We start from the raw sequence: 20,421 nt of genomic DNA on the forward strand, positions 1-20,421 counted from the left end.
CTGAGAGCCTGGAGCCTGCTTCAGATTCTGTGTCTCCCTCTTTCTGCCCCTCCTTGCTCTCACTCTGTCTCTCTTTCAAAAATAATAAATAAACTTTAAAAAAATTAAAAGAAAACTGGGGAGTATCTGGTGGAAGAAAACTGTAAAAGATCTAAAAAATAAATGTCTGTCTCCACTCCCCTTGCATCTTGAGAACAGCATGTCCTCATGAGAACAGGAGTGAGAAAACTTACACTCAATCCCCCCAATGCTTTTTTTTTTTTGAAAAAAATTTATGATGGATATACAAAAAGCTGGACCTATTTAATGTATACAACTTGGTGAGTTTGGAGATAAATACATACTGTGAAGTCGGCACCATTATATATGTCGTAAATCTATTCATCACCTCCAAATTTATTACTGTTATTATGGTGATAAGAACCCTTAATGTAAGAGCTACCGTCTTCATAAAGTTTGAAGTGGACAATACAGTGCTGTTAACCATAAGCTCTACACTGTAAAGTACATCTCTAGGACATATTCATCCTCCATGACTGAAACTTCGTAAAAACCAAGGCAGGAACTGCTCCTAGAATTGTGTCTACCTGGGGCGTGTAATGAAAAGAGAGCTCCCGCCTTCCACTGCCTAGGTGGAGACTGTGTCCAGTAGGGCAGCAAACACAGGAGGGATGCCTGTCGCCTCGCCTCAGCACATAGTGGCCAAAAGACAGGAGCTCTACTGAGCAATCCCCAGCCACCCTGCTATCCCTTCCTTCTCAGAAGGTGCCCTCAAAGGGAAGGAAAACATCTCACATATAACGTCAACAATAGGGAACCAGCCTGTGTCCCAAGGGAGGCCAGAAATCACCCTCCATAGTACCTGAGAGTTTTAGATAGGGAAAGCAGTTTTGTAAGAATTAAGAAACCACTAATTTTTTTTTGAGTCTGTGGCATCACTTTGGGTAATGTTCCCTATTAGGCCAAATGTAACTTTGCAAAAATGTGCTCTATTTATAAGTACTCAGAATACTAGTGAATGCATAGTAAATACTTGCTGAATGAATGAATAAAAAGAAAAACAAGAGAAAACAAATGGTCAGCAATGACAGAATATCTAAGCAAATCACCATTTAGTAGCATAATTAATATTTAGTCCCAATGTATTATGATGGCAGGGACACTACTGCTTGTATAGAAATGTATACGAAATAATTTTTAAGGGTGACGACAGAGAGCAAACAATATGGTTATAGGAACTGCAAAAACATGCATAAAAGGTGCACCACTAATTAGGTAAGAATATGAGGTAACAGACATACAGTCCAATAGATGCTGCGCTTTATATCAACACAAATGCACAGTGAGAACCAGATGCACATCAGAACTAAATGAATAAACACGGCCTGAATTTTCTCTTCTAGCAAATTCCATAGCAGTGACTTTCACAAATGCTTGCAGAGGACACATAGAGTGCACAGAGCAGAGACAAGGATGAGGGGTGGGCTGACCTGGAGTGGCGTTGGGGGCTGCCTGGTGTAGGACACGTTGAAGGCAGGCTCCTAGATCAGCAGTGGGGGATACATGTGCCTCTGGATGAAGAAGCCAGCTCCGCAGCAGAAGAGCTCACCTATCATCAAGAGGATCCTGAATGAGAGCACAGCGGTGAGGTGGGGCTCAGGGCGCAGCTGGGATACTGGGGTTCAGGGCACAGCAGTGGGTCTCAGGGTGCAGCAGGGAGCTGGGGTTCAGGGCACAGAGGCGAGATGGGGTTCAGAGCGTAGCGGGCAGCCGGCACTCAGGGTGCAGCGGTGAGGTGGGAGTCGGGACACAGTGGGGAGGTGGGGCTCAGGGCACACAGTCGTTGGCCTGGGCCCATGGACTCGGAGATCCCTGGACTAGGGTCAGAGGGCGGGGCTCAGCACCCGGCTCCTCAGGCTAGCCTTCCTCTGACATTTCCCCCAGGACCTTCTTGGCTGTGTGACACCAGGGAGACCACTGGCCTGCAGACTTCTGGGATGCCCCTGAATGCAGCCCACTCACACTTAGAAGGTCTCTCAGTGAGCTTTCTGTCTCAAATAGCTCCAAATGCTTAGCTGCCTTGCAAGGGTTGGTGCGATCTCTTTCCTGTCCATGGCTCTGACCTAAACTCAATTTTAGTCAAAACAGGAGATGCTTTCTCAATCTTGCTTGAATGCCATGGCTGACCCAGCTTTTGCCTCGCTGCCCATGTCCCCCATTTTCCATTCTTCACTGGGAAAGCAACACGGATAAGAACATTTATCCTTTCTAGCCATTTTTTCTCCATTGTTACGTGAATATTCAGAAATAAATTTTACATGGTGACCTTCAGAGAGCACACCTTAAATATAGAAAAACTACAGGACTAGAGAAAGTACTCATACTCCATAAAAGAGCCGCAGATATAAAATCTCTACATTCTAAGTATGGCTGACCTCCTATGTGACCTTAAAGTCTAATGAAGAGTAGAGCTGACTGCTTTAAGGACAGGACCTTTGTCTAATTCATCTGAAAATTCTCTGATGTTGTCACATCACTGGCATTCAATAAATGACTGACAAATGGATAAATGGTTCTTCCCACCTCACATTTGTACTATACCTTGTATTTCTAGAAACACGGGAAGTCATTCTGAGAAGGGCCAAGTTGTCTGTCCTGCACAGACACGGCTGGGGAACTGTGATGGGACTCGTGGAACCTTCCAGAACCTCACCCAATATGCCCACACTGTGTGGGCACCCTACTACCTTGTGAAAGATGAATGAGCAGGAGAGCCAGCTGCATCGTGGTCAAAGCCACGTGACCACACAGAAACGAAATTTAAGAAAAAAGGAGGCGATAAAGTCTTTAAGAATATGAATACGATGTTAAGTGTAAGTCCATCAGTCAGTCAGGAAATGATTCAGGAAAGGGCTGAAATTGTGTCTCTCAGACCTGTGTTCTAGTTCATTATTCATTCAATAATGTTTAAGCACATGCTCTCGTCCCAGAACCATGTTGCGCATTATAAAGAGTAAGGTAAAGTCCCTCCCCACCCACTAAACCTGAATTCTGATAGAGGAAGGGGACAGCAAACAACAAATTTACAAAATCACTGATTTACAACTCTGGTAAGTGCTAAGAAGGAAAACTGAAGGTGCAGTCATAAGTGTGTGTGTGTGTGTGCGCGCGTGCACGCGCGCACAGCCACGTGTGTATACAGTAAAATATACATAATGTAAAAGTGACCATTTTCACCATTTCTATGTGTACAATTCAGTGCAACAAGAGGTTTTAAACAAGGGTATGTGTTATAGCGAGGAGATCCAAAAAACTTCTTTTCCTTCAAAGCAGTATCTGAGCTTAGTTCTGAAGGATGGAAAGAAAGAGGCCAGTTGAGGGGAAGGGAAGGCACTTTCTGGGTGGAAAGAACAGCACATGTGTGCCAGCGGGAAGCTGGGTCAGCAAGAGGTCCCAGAGGATTGCTGTGGGCCGCAGACGGGGGAGAGGCCGAGGGGGCTGCTGTCTTGGGATACCAAAGAATCCCACTGTGCAGGGGCCTGGCATCTCGGCACCGAGATGCTGGAATCACAAAGGGAACTGTTTCGGCTCTTAAGACTAATTTCCCTGGGGTGAACTCAATGGTAATCTTACATTCAACAGTGGGCTGAATTGTAAGTATCTGAGCACAGAGAGGCTGACTGTGCGTAAGGGTTTAGGTACAGGATTTATAGCGTTTTTCAAACAGTGCTACCACTCAGTCCCAAGAGATGGGCTCCCTGGTTTTGAAAAATGCACAAGAAATCTGAGATAGGGGTCTCTTCCATGGGACAGGCCACGGTGTTGGTTCCACTATCACATGGAATTATTCTTCTCCTAGCCAGATATGAATGATATTGAGGCACCTCATCTGATATTGCACCTTAGACTAACAGAGACCAAGTAAGTACCAGGCATGGGCAGAACAAGTCAAAAGGTAGGAGACTGACTACCAGCTTCGGTATCAATCATCAGATTCATTCCTCATTGAAATATTGGTCTGAGAGAACTTATTTTAAGAGAGAAACTGACAAGGGGTCAGGAAAATGAGCTTATAGAACAAGGAAAGAGAGGAAGGGGAAAAAGAAGAGTATAGTAAGAAAAGCTGTTCTTTGAAGCACTAAAGGGTGATTGTGCTCTAGATGTTCCCTTTCATTGCTGAGCAGGTTTTGGAAGCTTTGCGGGGATGAAGGGAGGAAGTTCATGCCTTTTCTATTATCCAAAGTAATCTGGTTTCTTCAATTCAATGTGTTTTTTCAATCCCTTCTTGCCCCCCCGCCCAGCACTCAGCACAGCAGCTCTCTCCCTGAATGCACATCCCAGGCATCACGTGAACCATGATGCAGACCCAGGTGGGTGGGAGCCCCCAGCGGCAGGGCTCACGCACATAATAACCCTGCTGGTTTTTACTCCTTCATAGTGTACTTTCCAGCTCTACTCAAGGGTGCTACTGGTCTAGTTCTTCAAACCATGAAGATTTCATTCAGACTGCATTGGTCAAAGATTACTCAAGATTTTAGAACTGGGGGGACTTTTGGAAGCATTCTCCTCCAAACCTTTGTTTGATGGTAAGGAGACAGAATTCCTTAAAAATGAGGTGGGACCAAAGTTGGAGAGTAGCCCTTCCTTCCCTCTATGTCCAGCTCCATATTTCTATCTCCTATGCTTCCCCCTCAAACACCTGCCTCCCACATGACTCTCCTGCCATTCTCTCACCATGTTGGTTCTTCTTACCTCCTTGTCCCACCAACATGCTGGTCCCTTTGAACAGAACACCCTCTCTGACACCCAGTCAGAAGCTTTGCAGCTTTTCCCAACTTTTCTGGGATCAGAGGCTCCATCCTGTGTTTCCAGAACACCAGTTTAAAACTCTCCACATAGAATTACCTATTTAGACACCTGCTTCTTTTAGGAGCCTGACTACCCTAAGTGCCTCTCCATGGGGCTCTGGTGTGTACAAGACACTTCATGTTTACTGAGAGATGGAATGCATAGGAGCCAGACCCAAGCATCCTTTGACTTTAGCTGGGGCACCTCAGACTCACATCTCCAGCTGTTCTCTGGATGTACCCCCACTTTAGAACCTATTGTCAGAATCTCCTCTTCTGTCATCTGGCACTCCGTTTGATGGCACTCATAAGATGTCTCTGTGCAGGGATCCTGCTCATTCACTGCATACTGTCTTACCAATGTGTCCCAACTCTGACAAGTGACCCTGGCTGGCCTCTAAAAGGCACTTGGCTGCTGGCTCAGGTAAAGTTTCCTGGGAAAGCCAACAGAAGATGCTGTAGCTTCTAGGCCCTTATGTTTCTCCTACACTCTAAATTTTTTTAAAAAATCACCTGATGGGGTGCCTGAGTGGCTCAGTTGGTTGAGTGTCTGACTTCGGCTCAGGTCATGATCTCACAGTTCATGGGTTCAAGCCCCACATCGGGCTCTGTGCTGACAGCTCAGAGCTTCAGATCCTGTCTCCCTCTCTCTGCCCCTCCCCCACTTGCATTCTGTCTCTCTTGGTCTCTCAAAAATGAATAAATGTAAAAAAAATTTTTTTTAATCACCTGATACCTAAACCTTGACAAGTTTTTTTTTCATTTTTAGGAACATCTGGTGCTTCAGGCTAACCTGGGATAACTTTCTAAGCATTTCAGGACTCTTGCCCCAGACAGTCCTGTCTCCATCTACCACAAGGCCCCATGGAGGAAAGTTCTGAGGGAAAGCATGCATGAAACTAGGCAAAGCTCTGAAATACCAACTATCCTGGTCCTCCTGGTCCCTGCTTTGGTACTGGCCCACTTTACTTGAAGTGTACTCAGAGATGTTTACATTCAGAAGATCTTAGGCTAAAAAAAATTTACCTTCTATTATAGAGTTTTAGGCACCAACGTGGCACTTGGTTCAGAAGGGCTTGCCAGAGGTAGTGACATCAAGACAGGGGATGTCCAAGCCAACCCTAAGGGGGGCCAGGCCAGGGCCCGACGTGACAGGTGAGTTGAGCCCCCAAATGGCCAATGCCCCATCAAGGAGGTGGTGATGGTGATATGGAAGCAGGCTATCCTATCAAAGACAACGTGACATGTGGAATCCCACTTACTGGCATTTTCCCTAATCAAACTTGGGAACAGTTGTCAGAAGGGAAAGACAAAACCTCACAAAAAATTTCAAGTGGCTGCTGTAACATGCTTATTAGTAAAAGTCTTAAAGTCTTCGGAAGTCAGTGATTTCAGAATCTAAAAGTCATAGAGAAGCTTAAGTCTTAACTCTTTGTGGAGCTTGCCTGGATGACACTACCATTGCAATGGAGCAGAGGAGAGGGTTTGCGGGTACAGGAAATGCTCTTTTGGTTTTAGGCACATCCTCTCCCACTCACACCCTGCCGTCCCTGAGATCTGAAGCAGTGTCTCTCAACTATAGACCCAAATACATTTTTAGGCACACCCCCAAGCAGGCACCCTCTGAAGAGGGCAATCCCCTGGGGAATTCTGTTATTAACGGAAACTGCACCTCTCCCCTTCCAGGATGCTTCATCAGCGTCACTCCCTCATCCCCTCTCAAGGTAGAATTTTACAGACTTCCCTTAGGAGAGCTGGAAGAGGGACAAGGATGCAGGCTGTCTGTCCTGAAAGTTATCTACTCAGCTGACACCATGAGTGGGAATGACTTCCAGGAAGCACAGACTTGATGACAAGTTGGCTAATTCTGAGTCTTTCGGACAGTCATCCTCAGCTCCATCTCAGAAACTGGCACAGCAGCTTCTGGAGACCAACAGTCTTCCAGCCTATCTCCCAAAGACAAACTCTTCTTTCCAGCCACCGCCTGTGAAAACGGGAACAAGCTTTCTGAAAACTTGGTGAGGCAACCTGAACATGCCTGTGTGCTTGACTGAGACTGTCCCCGAGACCAAGACCTCAGGTGAAGGTGACATGACAATAAGGCTGGCAGAGCCTTGTGGGGTGGGTGGTAGACCAAGGCATTTGAGACGAGGAGGGGTTGCAACCTACCAAAAATACCACAGCCTCTGTATGGAGAGGGCCCGCACACAGCACCTGGAGCCACAGCAGTCCTAGTAAGGGCAGCATCTGTAGGAGAGAGGGGGCAGAGGCCAGTCAGTGTCCTGGGTTGGAAGGAAGTCTGAACCAGTCATGAGATCCAGGCCAAATCAGGGCAACGGGCAGAAACGCCACCACTGCACTTCACCAACCAGAACTGAGTGCTGTCTGGTGGTCCAAACAGAAGGTGCAGAGATGGATGTGGCCAGTGCAGATCAGTGTGACTCAAAGCGCCACTACCATCTCCAGATGCTGAATCACAATGATTCCCTTCTGGTGGGGCCTGTGAACCAAGGCCAGCATGAGTCACGCCAGCACTGCAATGGGAAGGAAGTTCAACAGACCCGTGTCTACATGCTGTAGACCCTGCTTAGCACTCGAGCCCTGATGATGGTCCAAAGCTGGGAGCATGCCACTGGCAAGTCCCCTGAGGTTCAAAGCAGAGCTTATGAAGTCAGACAGATTAGCAAGTTTAGTTCTGGTCTTGCCACTTAATGGCTATGGGACTCTGGCAAATTACTGGACCTCTGCAAGCCTCAGTTTCCCCATAACTGAGTTTTTGTAGTTTCCCAGTGAAAGGGGTGGGAGGGCAGGACCCCTTTACAGTGCTACATCCTTATATACTCCGCTGATGGGACTGTCCTTGTCTCACTGCCCCCCTCCCCTCCAGGGTGCCTGAGGCTTGGGGCCCTGTGAGGTGCAAGTGGGGCTCAGGGGCTATTCCTCCCCTAGAAGAGCTGCCCAGTCAAGGCCCTTCGGACTCAGTGCAGGCTCCAAGGAGTCAACCCAGCTTCTTTTAAGATGCCTGCCACCCTCTTTTTTTGGAAAAGAGAGATGACTATGAAAGCTGAAGCCCCTTGGTTCTGCTCCTTGGTATGTACAGAGAAACTGTCACTTCAGTGACTTGAGTCCATGTGGCCATAGGTGGGGAAAAGGGAGAAGGTGGACTGTTTCTCAGTAATGTTGGATGATCATATAGTTGCCATCTAGGTTCCTGCCAACTTTCTTCTTTTAAAAAATGGCCGGGAGAAATACACAATTTGATCCAGGATCTTAGAAACTGAATCTGTAGATAATTCTGGTACAAATTGGCTTGATTTATGAATAATTGTGTAGAAAATAGCTCCCTGGGAAGTATTAGTGAAGATTAGTTAAGACGGAGAGTTAGGAGTTATAGTGAAACTCAGCAGACCTGAGTTCCTATGCCGTTTCTCCTTGGTTGGCTCCCAGGGCTTGAGTCTATCTTTTTATTTTATTATTATTATTTTTGAAATGTTTATTTATTTCTGAGAGAGAGAGAGAGAGAGAGACTGTGAGCAGGGGAGGGGCAGAGAGAGAAGGCAACAGAGAATACCAAGTAGGCTCCATGCCATCAACACAGCGCCCAATGCAGGGCTCAAACTCCCGAATGGAGAGATTATGACCTGAGCTAAAACCCAGAGTCGGACACTTAACTGAGTGAGCCACCTTGGAGCCCTCTTGTGTTTATCTTTGTAAATACCCAGCACCCAACTGCTGCTAAATCTATCACTTCAAGGACAAAACTGATCTGAGAGACTCCTGCCCAGTCATCACCACCACCAGTACCTCATTCTCCATATGATACAGATGTTTTCACATCCAGTCCTCCCATAATCCACAAACACGGACTTCTATGTACTAGATAGAACTTGCTATGATTTCCATGAGATGCTTCCATCAATCGGTGACATAAGGTGATCTGTTTAACTTGCCTTAATCAATCAACACATAGTAGAACACTGAAGTGTGTGCCTAAAAATGCTGCTGATCGAACGAAGGAAAAAAGAAGCAAACAAATCCACAGACTCTTAAATACAAACAATAAACTGGCGATTCCCAGAGGGGAGGTAGGTGGGGCAGAGTGAAACAAGTGAAGGAGATTAAGAGTGCACTTACTCTCATGAGCACTGAGTAATGTATAGAATTGCTGAATCATCATATTGTACATCTGAAGCTAGTGTGACACTGTATATAAATTATATTTAAATTAAAAAACAAATTTAGAGGTGCCTGGGTGGTTCCATCAGTTAAGCATCCGACTTTGGCTCAGGTCATGGTCTGACACTTTGTGGGTTTGAGCCCCGTGTCGGGCTCTGCGCTGACGGCTCAGAGCCAGGAGTCTGCTTCTGATTCTGTGTCTCCCTCTCTCTGCCCCTCCCCCGCTCACACTCTGTCTCTGTCTCTCTCTCTCTCTCTCTCTCTCTCTCTCTCTCAAAAATAAATAAATATTTAAAAAATAAAAATAAAAAATAAATTTAAAAAATGCCATGGGTTCTCATAATCTATGCATCCATTAAAAAGCCACACCAAGGTGCTACTAAGGAGCTTAGCTTTGCACTGGACCCTTGGATGGGGCGTGAGGGATGGAACAATGAAAAGCCAGACAGAAGTCCCTGCCAAGGAGGAGCTTCCTATCCAGAAAAGGGAGGCAAACAATAAATAAAAAAAATATATGAACTGTGTTGGATGGCAGTAAGTCCCACTGTAGTGAAAAATAAAGTAAGACCTGGCAGGCTGAGAGCAAGGGAGAGGGGGTAGTAGATAATAACACAAGTTTAAACAAGGAGTTGAGGGATGACTCACTGAGAAGGTGACATCTGAGCAGAGACCACACAGAAATGCAGCCTGGCAATGACCTGGGCCAGCACAAGGGCCTCAGTGGTGGAAGAGTGTGGCTCTGGGGTGGCTGGACCTGCTGCCCCTCCAGTCCCAGTCGCACAGGGACTGTGGCTGCATTGTGGAGAAGAGTGGTTAAGCATAGAGCATGAGAGGAGATGAACTGCCCTGTTCAGGGGGCTGGGGGTGGGGGTAGGGAATCTGGGCCAGGGCTGGACCAGCAAGGACCCAGCACTGCCCAAACAGCACCCTCTGTTAATGTGATGCACAGCATCGTCCACAGTGACCCTGTGGTGCCCTCCTCCTCAAGAATCTCCATGGTCCTGAGTAACCAATATGTGTGTGCTCATGTGTGTGTGTGTGTGTGTGCGTGTGCACATCTGTGTGGAGAAAGAGGGGAGCATTCAAGGGAGAAAAAGGACTTCTTGCTTTTAGGGTAGGTGGAGTCCAAACAATTAATTGTAAATGAAAAGAGATGAAACTCTTTTCTATCATGCATCAGTAAAGAGAATCCTCAGCAATTACGCTGGATTCATGATAAATGTGATAATATGACAAGCAGGTTTCAAAGATGGCCCCAAGATTCTCACCTCTTTGTGTATGTGGTGTGCATGATCCCCTCCCCTAGCAAGGGGTCCTACGAATATGATGAAATGGCCACCCCCATGATTATAGAATATTATGTAAGTTTGTATGTTATTTAAGGCTCTCCTGCTGGCTTCAAGAAGTAGCTACTGTGTTGTCAGAGGCACACATGGCTTGGACTGAGGGTGGTCTCCAGGAGCTGATTGCAACCACCAACCAGCCAATGAGGAAACTGGCACCTCAGTCTGACAAGCACAAGGAACTGAACTCTGCCAACCTGCATGAACTTACAGAACTCCAAGCTACAGATGAGGACACAACCCAGCCAACTTCCTGATTTCAGATTTGTGGCACCCAGAGCAGAGGACTCATAGATGCTATGCCCAAACTTGTCATCTATAAAAATTATAAGATAATAAATATACAGTAAAACCTTAGTTTGCGAGCATACTTCATTCCAGAAAACTGCTTGTAATCCAAAGCACTCGTATAATCAAAACAAATTTCAAGAACCACTGGCTCAGTTGTGATCACGTGACATTCAGCATCATGTACAACTTGTATTGCAAGACATCACTTGTTTATCAACTTAAGATTTATTAGGAATGTTTGCTTGTCTTGCAGAACACCTGCAGGACGAGTTGCTTGCAATCCAAGTTTTTACTGTAATAAGTTTGTAGTAATTTATTATGTAGCAACAGAATACTAAGACAAGTAAGGACAAAGGTCACAGGTTATGAGAACTTCGGGGTGTTTTACCACTGTCATAATACCCAAAGCTTCTATATACAAGGTAAGTATTATTAGCTTCATGTTTGAAATAATCTCGGGAAACAAGGCATTAGGTATGTTTTGTCTCTTAACTGCAGGGCACTATCTGCTAAAGCCAAGAATTGACTTGACCAGCATTCCAGGAAAGTGTTTATCACAGACACTGCCTCTTAGGTAATATGGAGTCTTCCATTGCTGAAGGGTAACTTCTTTATCCCTACTTGGTTTGCCCATTCTTCCTGGGCCCTGCTTTTACAATCTGCTATGGGCCGAGCCATCCCAGTGATGATGTGTGGTGACTGTACTAACAGTGAGTCCACAATCATTTAGCTCATGCGAACGAACCAACTGGAAGAGGCAGAGAGAACCAGAGCAGTTGAAGAGATGCCTAAGAAAGCAAAAGAGGTTGAGGAAATGTAGGAGGTGAAGGGGAAGTTTAACGTGGCAGAAGCCATTCCCAAAGGGCAAATCAAGCCCCAAGGAAGTGACAGGGAAAAGAGAGAAACTCAGCAAAAGCACAGAAACAGAGACCAGCATAGAATCCCTGGGTAAATAGCAGGAACTCCCTGGGACAGAGGCGACAGATGGAAATTCTGCGACCACAGTTTAGTAATGCTTTAACTAGGGACAGATTATTGATTCCCCCAAATGCCTATACCACTCTATGTCAATAACTCTCCACAATTAGCAGATAATTTGATCATTACAGATAGAAATAATACAGTAAGATGTGATATTAGGTAAAAGTATGATGTTCGTTTGGAAAGAACTCTCAATGCTGCCGTGATAAATTATACATCAGAACAGTGTTGTTTAGCTACTGTGACCGCCTAATTGATTGTGAAATCAGGTTATTAGGTTGTGATATCCATTTTATAGAGGCAAAGATCGATTTTAAAGAAATCCTAAGACATCACATGTAAGAAGTGTTATGTGAAACTTCTCTTTTGGCCACATATATACCCATACAGACGTGTGTGTGTACTAGGCTACAACACAAAGGCTGTTTCCTCAAAGCTCTGTTGTGTAAGCCCCAAAAGTGGACAAGCTCAAGTTGTGTTGAGTCTAGATAAGCTTCTTTACCCTCCTGGTAGGTTCTGGGCAGCATCAGGTCCAACCAGAAGGTCACTTCCTGCTGGCAGTGGTGCTGGGCTGAGGACTCTTTCACATTCCCCGCACTTCTGCCTGGGTGATACTGGTCAAATGGCTACTGCATTTTTGTTCAAAACTCTACTAAAAGTCGCCCTGCAATGATCAAATTCTGGAAGATGCAACTCTCAGGAAGGCCCCCTCAAGTGGGAATGGCCCCTGCTCACCTGCCTGCTTATAAGCACCCAATGAAGGGAGGAGGCGGCTGAAGAGTGGTAGACAACAAAGATGGCAGATGTTTGTGGATTGGGAGAAATGAGACTGTTCTCTTCCCGGTTCAGAACACTTTCTCTCCAATGCTCTACCACCTTAGCCGCCATGAAATTTCCTGCGTATCTCTCTCCGGGTTTTACCCCTAACTATAACCAGAACAGCCTCAAGCACGGTCAGAGCTGAGGGTAGACTCAGGGAGTCCATTCAACTCAGGTAAACATGAACTTGTTATAAAGAAGACTACTCCTGACCAGCACCCTCCCTTGTGCCCTCAACTCAGACCTTCGGGGAAACAAATGCACTGCTGTGGATTCAACGCCTGGAGCCTCCTGGGACCTAATGCTAACTCTCACCCTAACTTTAACCCTAACCAGAACCCTCAACCGAAACATAACCCTGTCTCGAACTCTAACACTACACTGGACCCGCGCCGTCACATGGCCCCTCACTTCAGCCCTCAAGGGACATCAGGAGACTGGAGTCGTGTCAGTCCTGACAAATTCCCCATACAGAACCCTAACCCTAGCTAAGGCTCTCATCCCATGGGGACCCAACACCAAGGTCTGACAACACCACACACCTGGGGTCCATAAGCGGTGCAGGATCACCTGACATATTACCTGGAACATCACCATGTCGTTTCCAAGGCCTGGCTGCAGCTGCCCGAGATGATTCCTGAGGTATACCCGTCCAATGGCCCATAGAGCTTCTGGCCATGGAACCCAAAGACTAACCCTGGCCGGCACCACCCTTGTGCCCCAACTCAGCCCTTCAAGGAGACAACTGCACTGCTGTGGTTTCACTGCCTGAAGCCTCCTGGTAACTAACCCTAACACTAAACCTAACCCTAACCAGAAGCCTCAACCAAAACCTAACCCTATCTCAACCCCTAACGCTACACTGGACCTACGCCATCGCGTGGGCCCTCACTTCAGCCCTCAAGAGAGATCACAAGACTGGAGTCACTTCGGCCCTGGCAATATCCCTGGACAGAAAGATAACTGAAGCTAAGTCTCTCTCACCTTGGGGACACAAAACCAAAGTCTGATTACACCACGTGCCAGGGGTCCAGAAGCGGTGTAGGATCACTCAGCATAGAACCTGGTACGTCACTGTGTCGTTGCCAAGGCTGGGCAGCACCTGCCCGAGAGGATTCCTGAGACATACATGAACAGTGGCCCATAGGGTTGACTGGTCATGGAACCCAAAGACTAATCATGACCAGCACCTGCCCTTGTGCCCTCAACTCAGCCCTTCAGGGAGACAACTGCACTGCAGTGGAATCAGTGCCTGGACCGATCCCTAACCATAGGTAAGGCTCTCTCCCCATGGGGACCCAATACCAAAGTGTGACTACACCATGCACCTGGGGTCCAGAAGAACCCTAACCAGAACCCTGAACCGAAACATAACCCTATCTTGATTCCTAACCCTACACTTGACCCGCACCATCATTTGGGCCCTCACTTCACCCCTTGAGGGAGATCATGAGGCTGGAGTTGCTTTGGCCCTGGAGACATCCCTGGACCTAACCTTAACCTTCCCTAAGTCTCTTTCCCCATGGGGACCCAATACCAGAGTCTGACACCACGCACCTGGGGTCCAGAAGCGGTGCAGGATCACTCAGCATAGAAGCTGGAACATAACCAGGTTCTTTCCCATGCCTGGCTGCAGCTGCCCGAGAGGATTCCTGAGGCCTACCTGACCAGTGACCCATAGAATAGTCTGGAATTGGAACCCAAAGACTAATCCTGACAAGAACCCATCCTTGTGCCCTCAACTCAGACCTTCGGGGACACAACTTCACTGCTGTGGGTTCAGAGCATCGAGCCTCCTGGACCTAACCCTAACACTAACCCTAACCCAAACCAGAACCCTCAATTGAAAACTAACCCTATCTCAAACACTAACCATAAACATGACCCGCACTGCCTTATGGGCCCTTAATTCACCCCTTTAGGGAGATCCGAGCCTGGAGTGGCGTCGGCCCTGGCGATGTCCCTGGACCGAACACTAAGCTTAGCTAAGGCTCTCTCCCCATAGGGACCCAATACCAAAGTCTGACAACACCACGCACCTGAGTAATAGACGTGGGGAAGGATCACTCAGCATAGAACTTGGACCATCACCATCTCATGTCCAAGGCCCAGTTGCCACTGCCCAAGAGAATTCCTGAGGTCTATGCGACCAGTGACCCAAAGAGTTGTCTGGCCTTGTATCCCAAAGACTAATCCTAACCCGCATCCTCCCTTGTGTCCTCAATTCAGCCCTTTTGGGAGACAACGGCACTGCTGTGGGTTTAGCGCTTGGAGCCTCCTGGGACCTAACCCTAACCCTAACCCTAACCCTAACACGAAACCTCAACTGAAACCTAACCCTATCTTGAACTGAAACCCTACACTTGACCCACACCATACCATGGGCCCTCACTTCAGCCTTCGAGAGAAATCATGACACTGGAGTTGCTTTGGCCTTGGCTACGTCCCTGGACCAAACCATAACCCTAGCTAAGGCTCTCTCCCCTTGGGGACCAAATACTAAATTGTGAATGCACCATGCGCCTGGGGTCCACAAGCGGTACAGGATCACTAGGCGTAGAACCTGGAACATCACCATGTCATTTCCAAGGCCCAGCTGCAGCTGCCCGAGAGGATTCCCGAGGCATACCCGACCAGTGGTCCATAGAGTTGTCTGGCCTTGGAACCCAAAGACTTATCCTGACTGGCATCTCCCATGTGTCCTGCACTCTGCCTTTCAGGGACACAACTGCACTGCTGTGGGATCAGTGCCTGGAGCATCCTGGGACCTAACAGTAACACTAAACCTAGCCCTAACCAGAACCCTCAACTGAAACGTAACCCTATCTTGAACCCTAACCTACACTTGACACGCAACATCCCTTGGGTCCTCACTTCACCCCATGAGGAAGATCAGGACGCTGGAGTTGCTTCGGCCCTGGCGACGTCCCTGGACCTAACCTTAACCCTACATAAGGCTCTCTCCCCTTGGGGACTCTCCACTTAAACCTATGTCGGCCTGACCCCGTAACCCTCCACTTGTGGTGCACCATCTCATGGGCCCTCACTTCAGCTCTCGAGGGAGATCACGAAACCGGAATTGCTTCTGCCCTGGCGACTTCCTTGCAACGAATCCTAACCCTAGCTAAGGCTCTTTCCCATGGGGACCCATTCCCAAAGTCTTACAACAGCACCCGCCTGCGGTCCAGAAACGGTGCAGGCTCACTCGGCATGTAACCTGGAAGCTCACCATGTCGTTTCCCTATTCCATTGGGAATGGAATCAAACTGGATAGATGTCTAACTTCACTTCTACTCACCCCGGCAAAGAGACAAACTCCCTTCCAAAACCTCTGGCTCACCATACACCATTGGGAATGGAATCAATCTGGACAGATGTCTAACTTCACTTCCACTCACCCCAGAAAAGAGACAGACTCCCTTCCAAAACCTCTGGCTCACCATACCCACAATCCTACTATGCTGGGAACCTTCACATGGCCAGTGCCTCTGGATGTCCATATGGTTCTGAAACAGAATTCAAAGGTAGTGATGTGCAGCACTACCCGGCAGTTACAAGGATGTCACCAGACTCCCCACTTCAAACTGAAGATATTCCTCAGAGAGCCCAACTCTGAATGGGCCCTAAGGATAACCTCCCTTAAAAATTGAGCAGAGTGATGACAAGGGATACCTGGAAGACCAGCATTCTTTAGTAGAAATTAGAATTGGAGAATGCTGAGTATTAAGGGACTCTTCTAGCAAACTGGCCATCTCAGGCATTGCGTGAAAGATGCTTAATGCACAGTGTAGTTTCAAGCAGTTAAGGACAAACTCTTTCCTAGGGTTTATACAGAGAGGTTAAGAATACTTTTGACTACATTCATCTAAAATGAGAATGAGAGACACTTTCACTCACTTAAAGCACTCTCACTGAAAGCTGCTTTAAGCAGACTATAGTTCAAGGTAGTTAAGAAAAGGTATTTCTTGAGCACCTTTGTGGCTCAGTTGGTTAAGCATCTGACTCTTGATCTCGTTTCAGGTCATGATCTCAAAATTCATGTGTTCAATCCCCACATCAGGCTCTGTGTTGATGGCTTTGGGATCTGTGCTGATGGTGTGGATCTCGCTTGGAATTCTGTCTCTCTTTTCCTCTCTCTTTCCCCAGTTGTGCACTCTTTCCTCTCTCTCTCAAAATATATAAATAAACAATTTTAAGTTTATTTATAGTCAAGGCATGTGTCTAATATTTATGGAGTACATTTTAGAAGAACTTTTACAAAAAAATTATTTTTTTATGTTTTTATGTTTATTTTTGAGAGAGAGGGGGAGAGAGACAGGGCACATGCATGTGGGGGAAGGTGTGAAGGGTAACAACAGATGGAGAGAGAATCCCAAGCAGGCTCCACATTTTCAGTGTAGGGTCTGATGTAGGACTCGATCCCACCAATGGATCACAACATGAGTTGATATCAAGAGTCAGACACTCAACTGACTTGAGGTACCCAGGCACCCCAGGAACACTTTTTACTAAATGGGAATATATTCATGCAAGTGACATGAAAAACAGTAGTTTTTAGGCACTTCAGTACATGGCCATTGTGTATTGCTAATATATAGTGTTTCAACAAAGGTTCCTATCAGACAAATGTGAAGGCTAATGAAGAATTTTTGAAGTACAGTGTAGTTTTAGGAACTTGAACAGAAGACCCTTCCCTATTGCTGATCTAATGCAGTTTAAGAACATTTTATTCAGGAGACATTTGGAAAACTCGAGTACACAGGTATTTCAGGTAGTTAAACAAACACATGGGCATTTCTTAGTGCTTACCAGGATTTAACCATATTTCTTACTGAATAAATCCAAGAATCTAACTCAAAAATGCTTTAATCACAGTCTTTTGTCTTCAACTAAACACAAAAGCATTTCTTAAGGCCAAAATGACAGGATTTAAACAAAAGTTTATACTAGATGTCCATTATAAATGACACAAAAGATGCATTAACCACCGTGTATATTTTAGATACTTCAGAGCAAGGGCATTGCCAGTGCTTCTACAACAGAATAGGAATAGTTATGAGTGTGTGTATCCATAAATATTTTGAGCTGGGTTTGATACAAAGCATAATAGAGAAGCACATGGTGATTCCCTTTGCTAATAGAGTGTTTCAATAAAAGCTCCTATGAGACTTCTGTAAAAGACTACATGAAGAACACCTGAAGCACCAGGTAGTTTTAGGCAGTTAGAACATGGTCGTTTTCTACAACAGAGAGTATTTCAACAAGAAATCCTATGATATGTATATGATGGCTACATGAGTGATGTCCTAAGCACAATGGAGTTTCAGACACTTAGGCCCAAGACCCCTCTCTAGAGTTTACAGAGAGATTAAGAATACTTCTTACTACAACACAAATTGACATCTGCTTTAAGCACAGCGCAATTTCAAGCTGTTATGATCATGGCCATTGGAACGATATCTAAATGGTCCTTCAAGACCCTTTAAATACAGTGTAGTTTTAGGCCATGAAGAAGTTTAGGAAGACTTGCTACTACATGAACTTAAAAGTTAATGGAATCCTCAGTGAACACACAGCTTTTTCAGGAAGTTAAGCACATAGCCATTTCCTACTTCTTATACATAATTATGTAAGCACCCTCCTTACTGGAAAAATCTAAGAATATGCTTCTGGTACAGTGTTGTTTCTGGCAGTGAAGCACACGGCCTGTCTGTACTGCTAACACATATTTTTGGGCACAGAAACAGGCACGGAGACTTAGAGAACGTGAGAAGACAGAAATTTGTCCCAAATGAAAGGACAAGCAGAGATCTAAGTGAAACAGATATAAATAACACCCAAAGGGGACAGAAAGAGAGAGGAAAATAAAAAAAAAACAGACTCCACATTATAGAGAACAAACTACTGGTTACCAGAGTGGATGGGATGGTTGGACATGTTAAAGAATTTTTGGGGATTAAGTAGTGCACTTGTCATGATGACCACTGAGTGTTGTGTATGGAATTGTTGAGTCAACCTATTGTAAAGTAGAAACTAACATAATACTGTATTTTAACTAAATGGAATTCAAGAAATAATAAGAAAATGAAAAAAAACTTTAAAGGGGGAAAATGAAAGCCACTTGAAGAACAGTGTGGTTTTAGGCAGTGCAGCACATGGCCATTCCTATTGCTAATACACACTGTTTAAACAAATGTTCCAGTGAGATGTCTGTCAAAAGCTTTATGTAAGACATTTTCAGCAGTGAGTAGCCTTTAGTCAATTAAACAGTAGGCCCTTCCCTAGTTTGTATACACAGGAGTTAGGAGCTCTTCCTCCTACATGGACCTATAATGTTAACTGAATTTAAGCACATGGCAGATTCATGGAGTTAAGGCCATGTCCATCCTCTAGTGCTTTACTATAAGCATATTTTTTCTGTGTCAGAGTCCTATGCAAGCAACTTGAAACACAACCTTTACCTTGAAGAAGAGAAATGCAGGCCAGCCCATTACCTTCTCGCAAATATGGAGTATTTAAACAAATGGTCCTATTCCAGAAATCCTACATGAAACCCCTTTGAAGAACACTGTATGTTCAAGCATTTATGCACTTGGCTATTTCCTATTCCTCATAGATAATGTTTCAGTAAGTTTATTTCCATGTGTTGAAAGTTATTAGCCAGTCTTGAAACAGGGTAGTTTTAAGCCATTAAGTATAAGTGTTTCTACAAAGAGATTTGAGAACAATTGTCACTTCACGTATTTTAAAAGTATTTGGAGATTTTACTGAGCGCATGGCTGTTTCAGACAGTTAAGCACCTGTAACTCTCTAGTGGTCATTTAGAAGGACTAAAACACAATTCTTGTTGGATGAATCTGAGAGGCTAACACAAAGATACCTTACGCACAATGGTGTTTGTGGCAATTAACTGCATGGCCATTCCCTTTTTATTTTAATTTACATCCAAGTTAGTTAGCATATAGTGCAACAATGATTTCAGGGGTAGATTCCTTAATGCCCCTTCCCCATTTATCCCATTCCACATCCCACAACCCCTCCAGTAACCCTGTTTGTTGTCCATATTTAAGAGTCTCTTATGTTTTGTCCCCCTCCCTGTTTTTATATTATTTTTGCTTCCATTCCCTTGTGTTCATCTGTTCTGTGTCTTAAAGTCCTCACGTGAGTGAAGTCATATGATATTTGTCTTTCTCTGACTAATTTCGCTTAGCATAATACCTCCTAGTTCCATCCACGTAGATGCAAATGGCAGAATTTCATTCTTTTGGATTGCTGAGTAATACCCCATTGTGTGTGTGTGTGTGTGTGTGTGTGTGTGTGTGTGTGTGTATAATTTTTTATTTTTTATTTTATTTTTATTTTTTTAAATGTGAAATTTATTGTCAACTTGGTTTCCATACAACACCTAGTGCTCATCCCAAAAGGTGCCCTCCTCAATACCCATCACTCCCCTCCCCCTCCCTCATACCCCCCATCAACCCTCAGTTTGTTCTCAGTTTGTAAGAGTCTCTTATGGTTTGGCTCCCTCCCTCTCTAACCTCTTTTTTTTCCCTTCCCCTCCACCATGGTCTTCTGTTAACTTTCTCAGGATCCACACAAAAATGAAAACATCTGGCATCTGTCTTTCTCTGTATGACTTATTTCACTTAGCATAACACTCTCCAGTTCCATTCACATTGCTACAAAAGGCCATATTTAATTCTTTCTCACTGCCAAGTAGTATTCCATTGTATATATAAACCACAACTTCTTTATCGATTCATCAGTTGATGGACACTTAGGCTCTTTCCATAATTTGACTATTGTTGAAAGTGCTGCTATCAACATTGGGGTACAAGTGCCCCTATGCATCAGCACTCCTGTATCCCTTGGGTAAATTCCTAGCAGTGCTATTGCTGGGTCATAGGGTAGGTCTATTTTTAATTTTTTTGAGGAACCTCCACACTGTTTTCCAGAGCAGCTGC

The sequence above is a fragment of the Panthera tigris genome, chromosome A1, assembly GCF_018350195.1.
Source record: "Panthera tigris isolate Pti1 chromosome A1, P.tigris_Pti1_mat1.1, whole genome shotgun sequence".
NCBI lineage: Eukaryota > Metazoa > Chordata > Mammalia > Carnivora > Felidae > Panthera > Panthera tigris.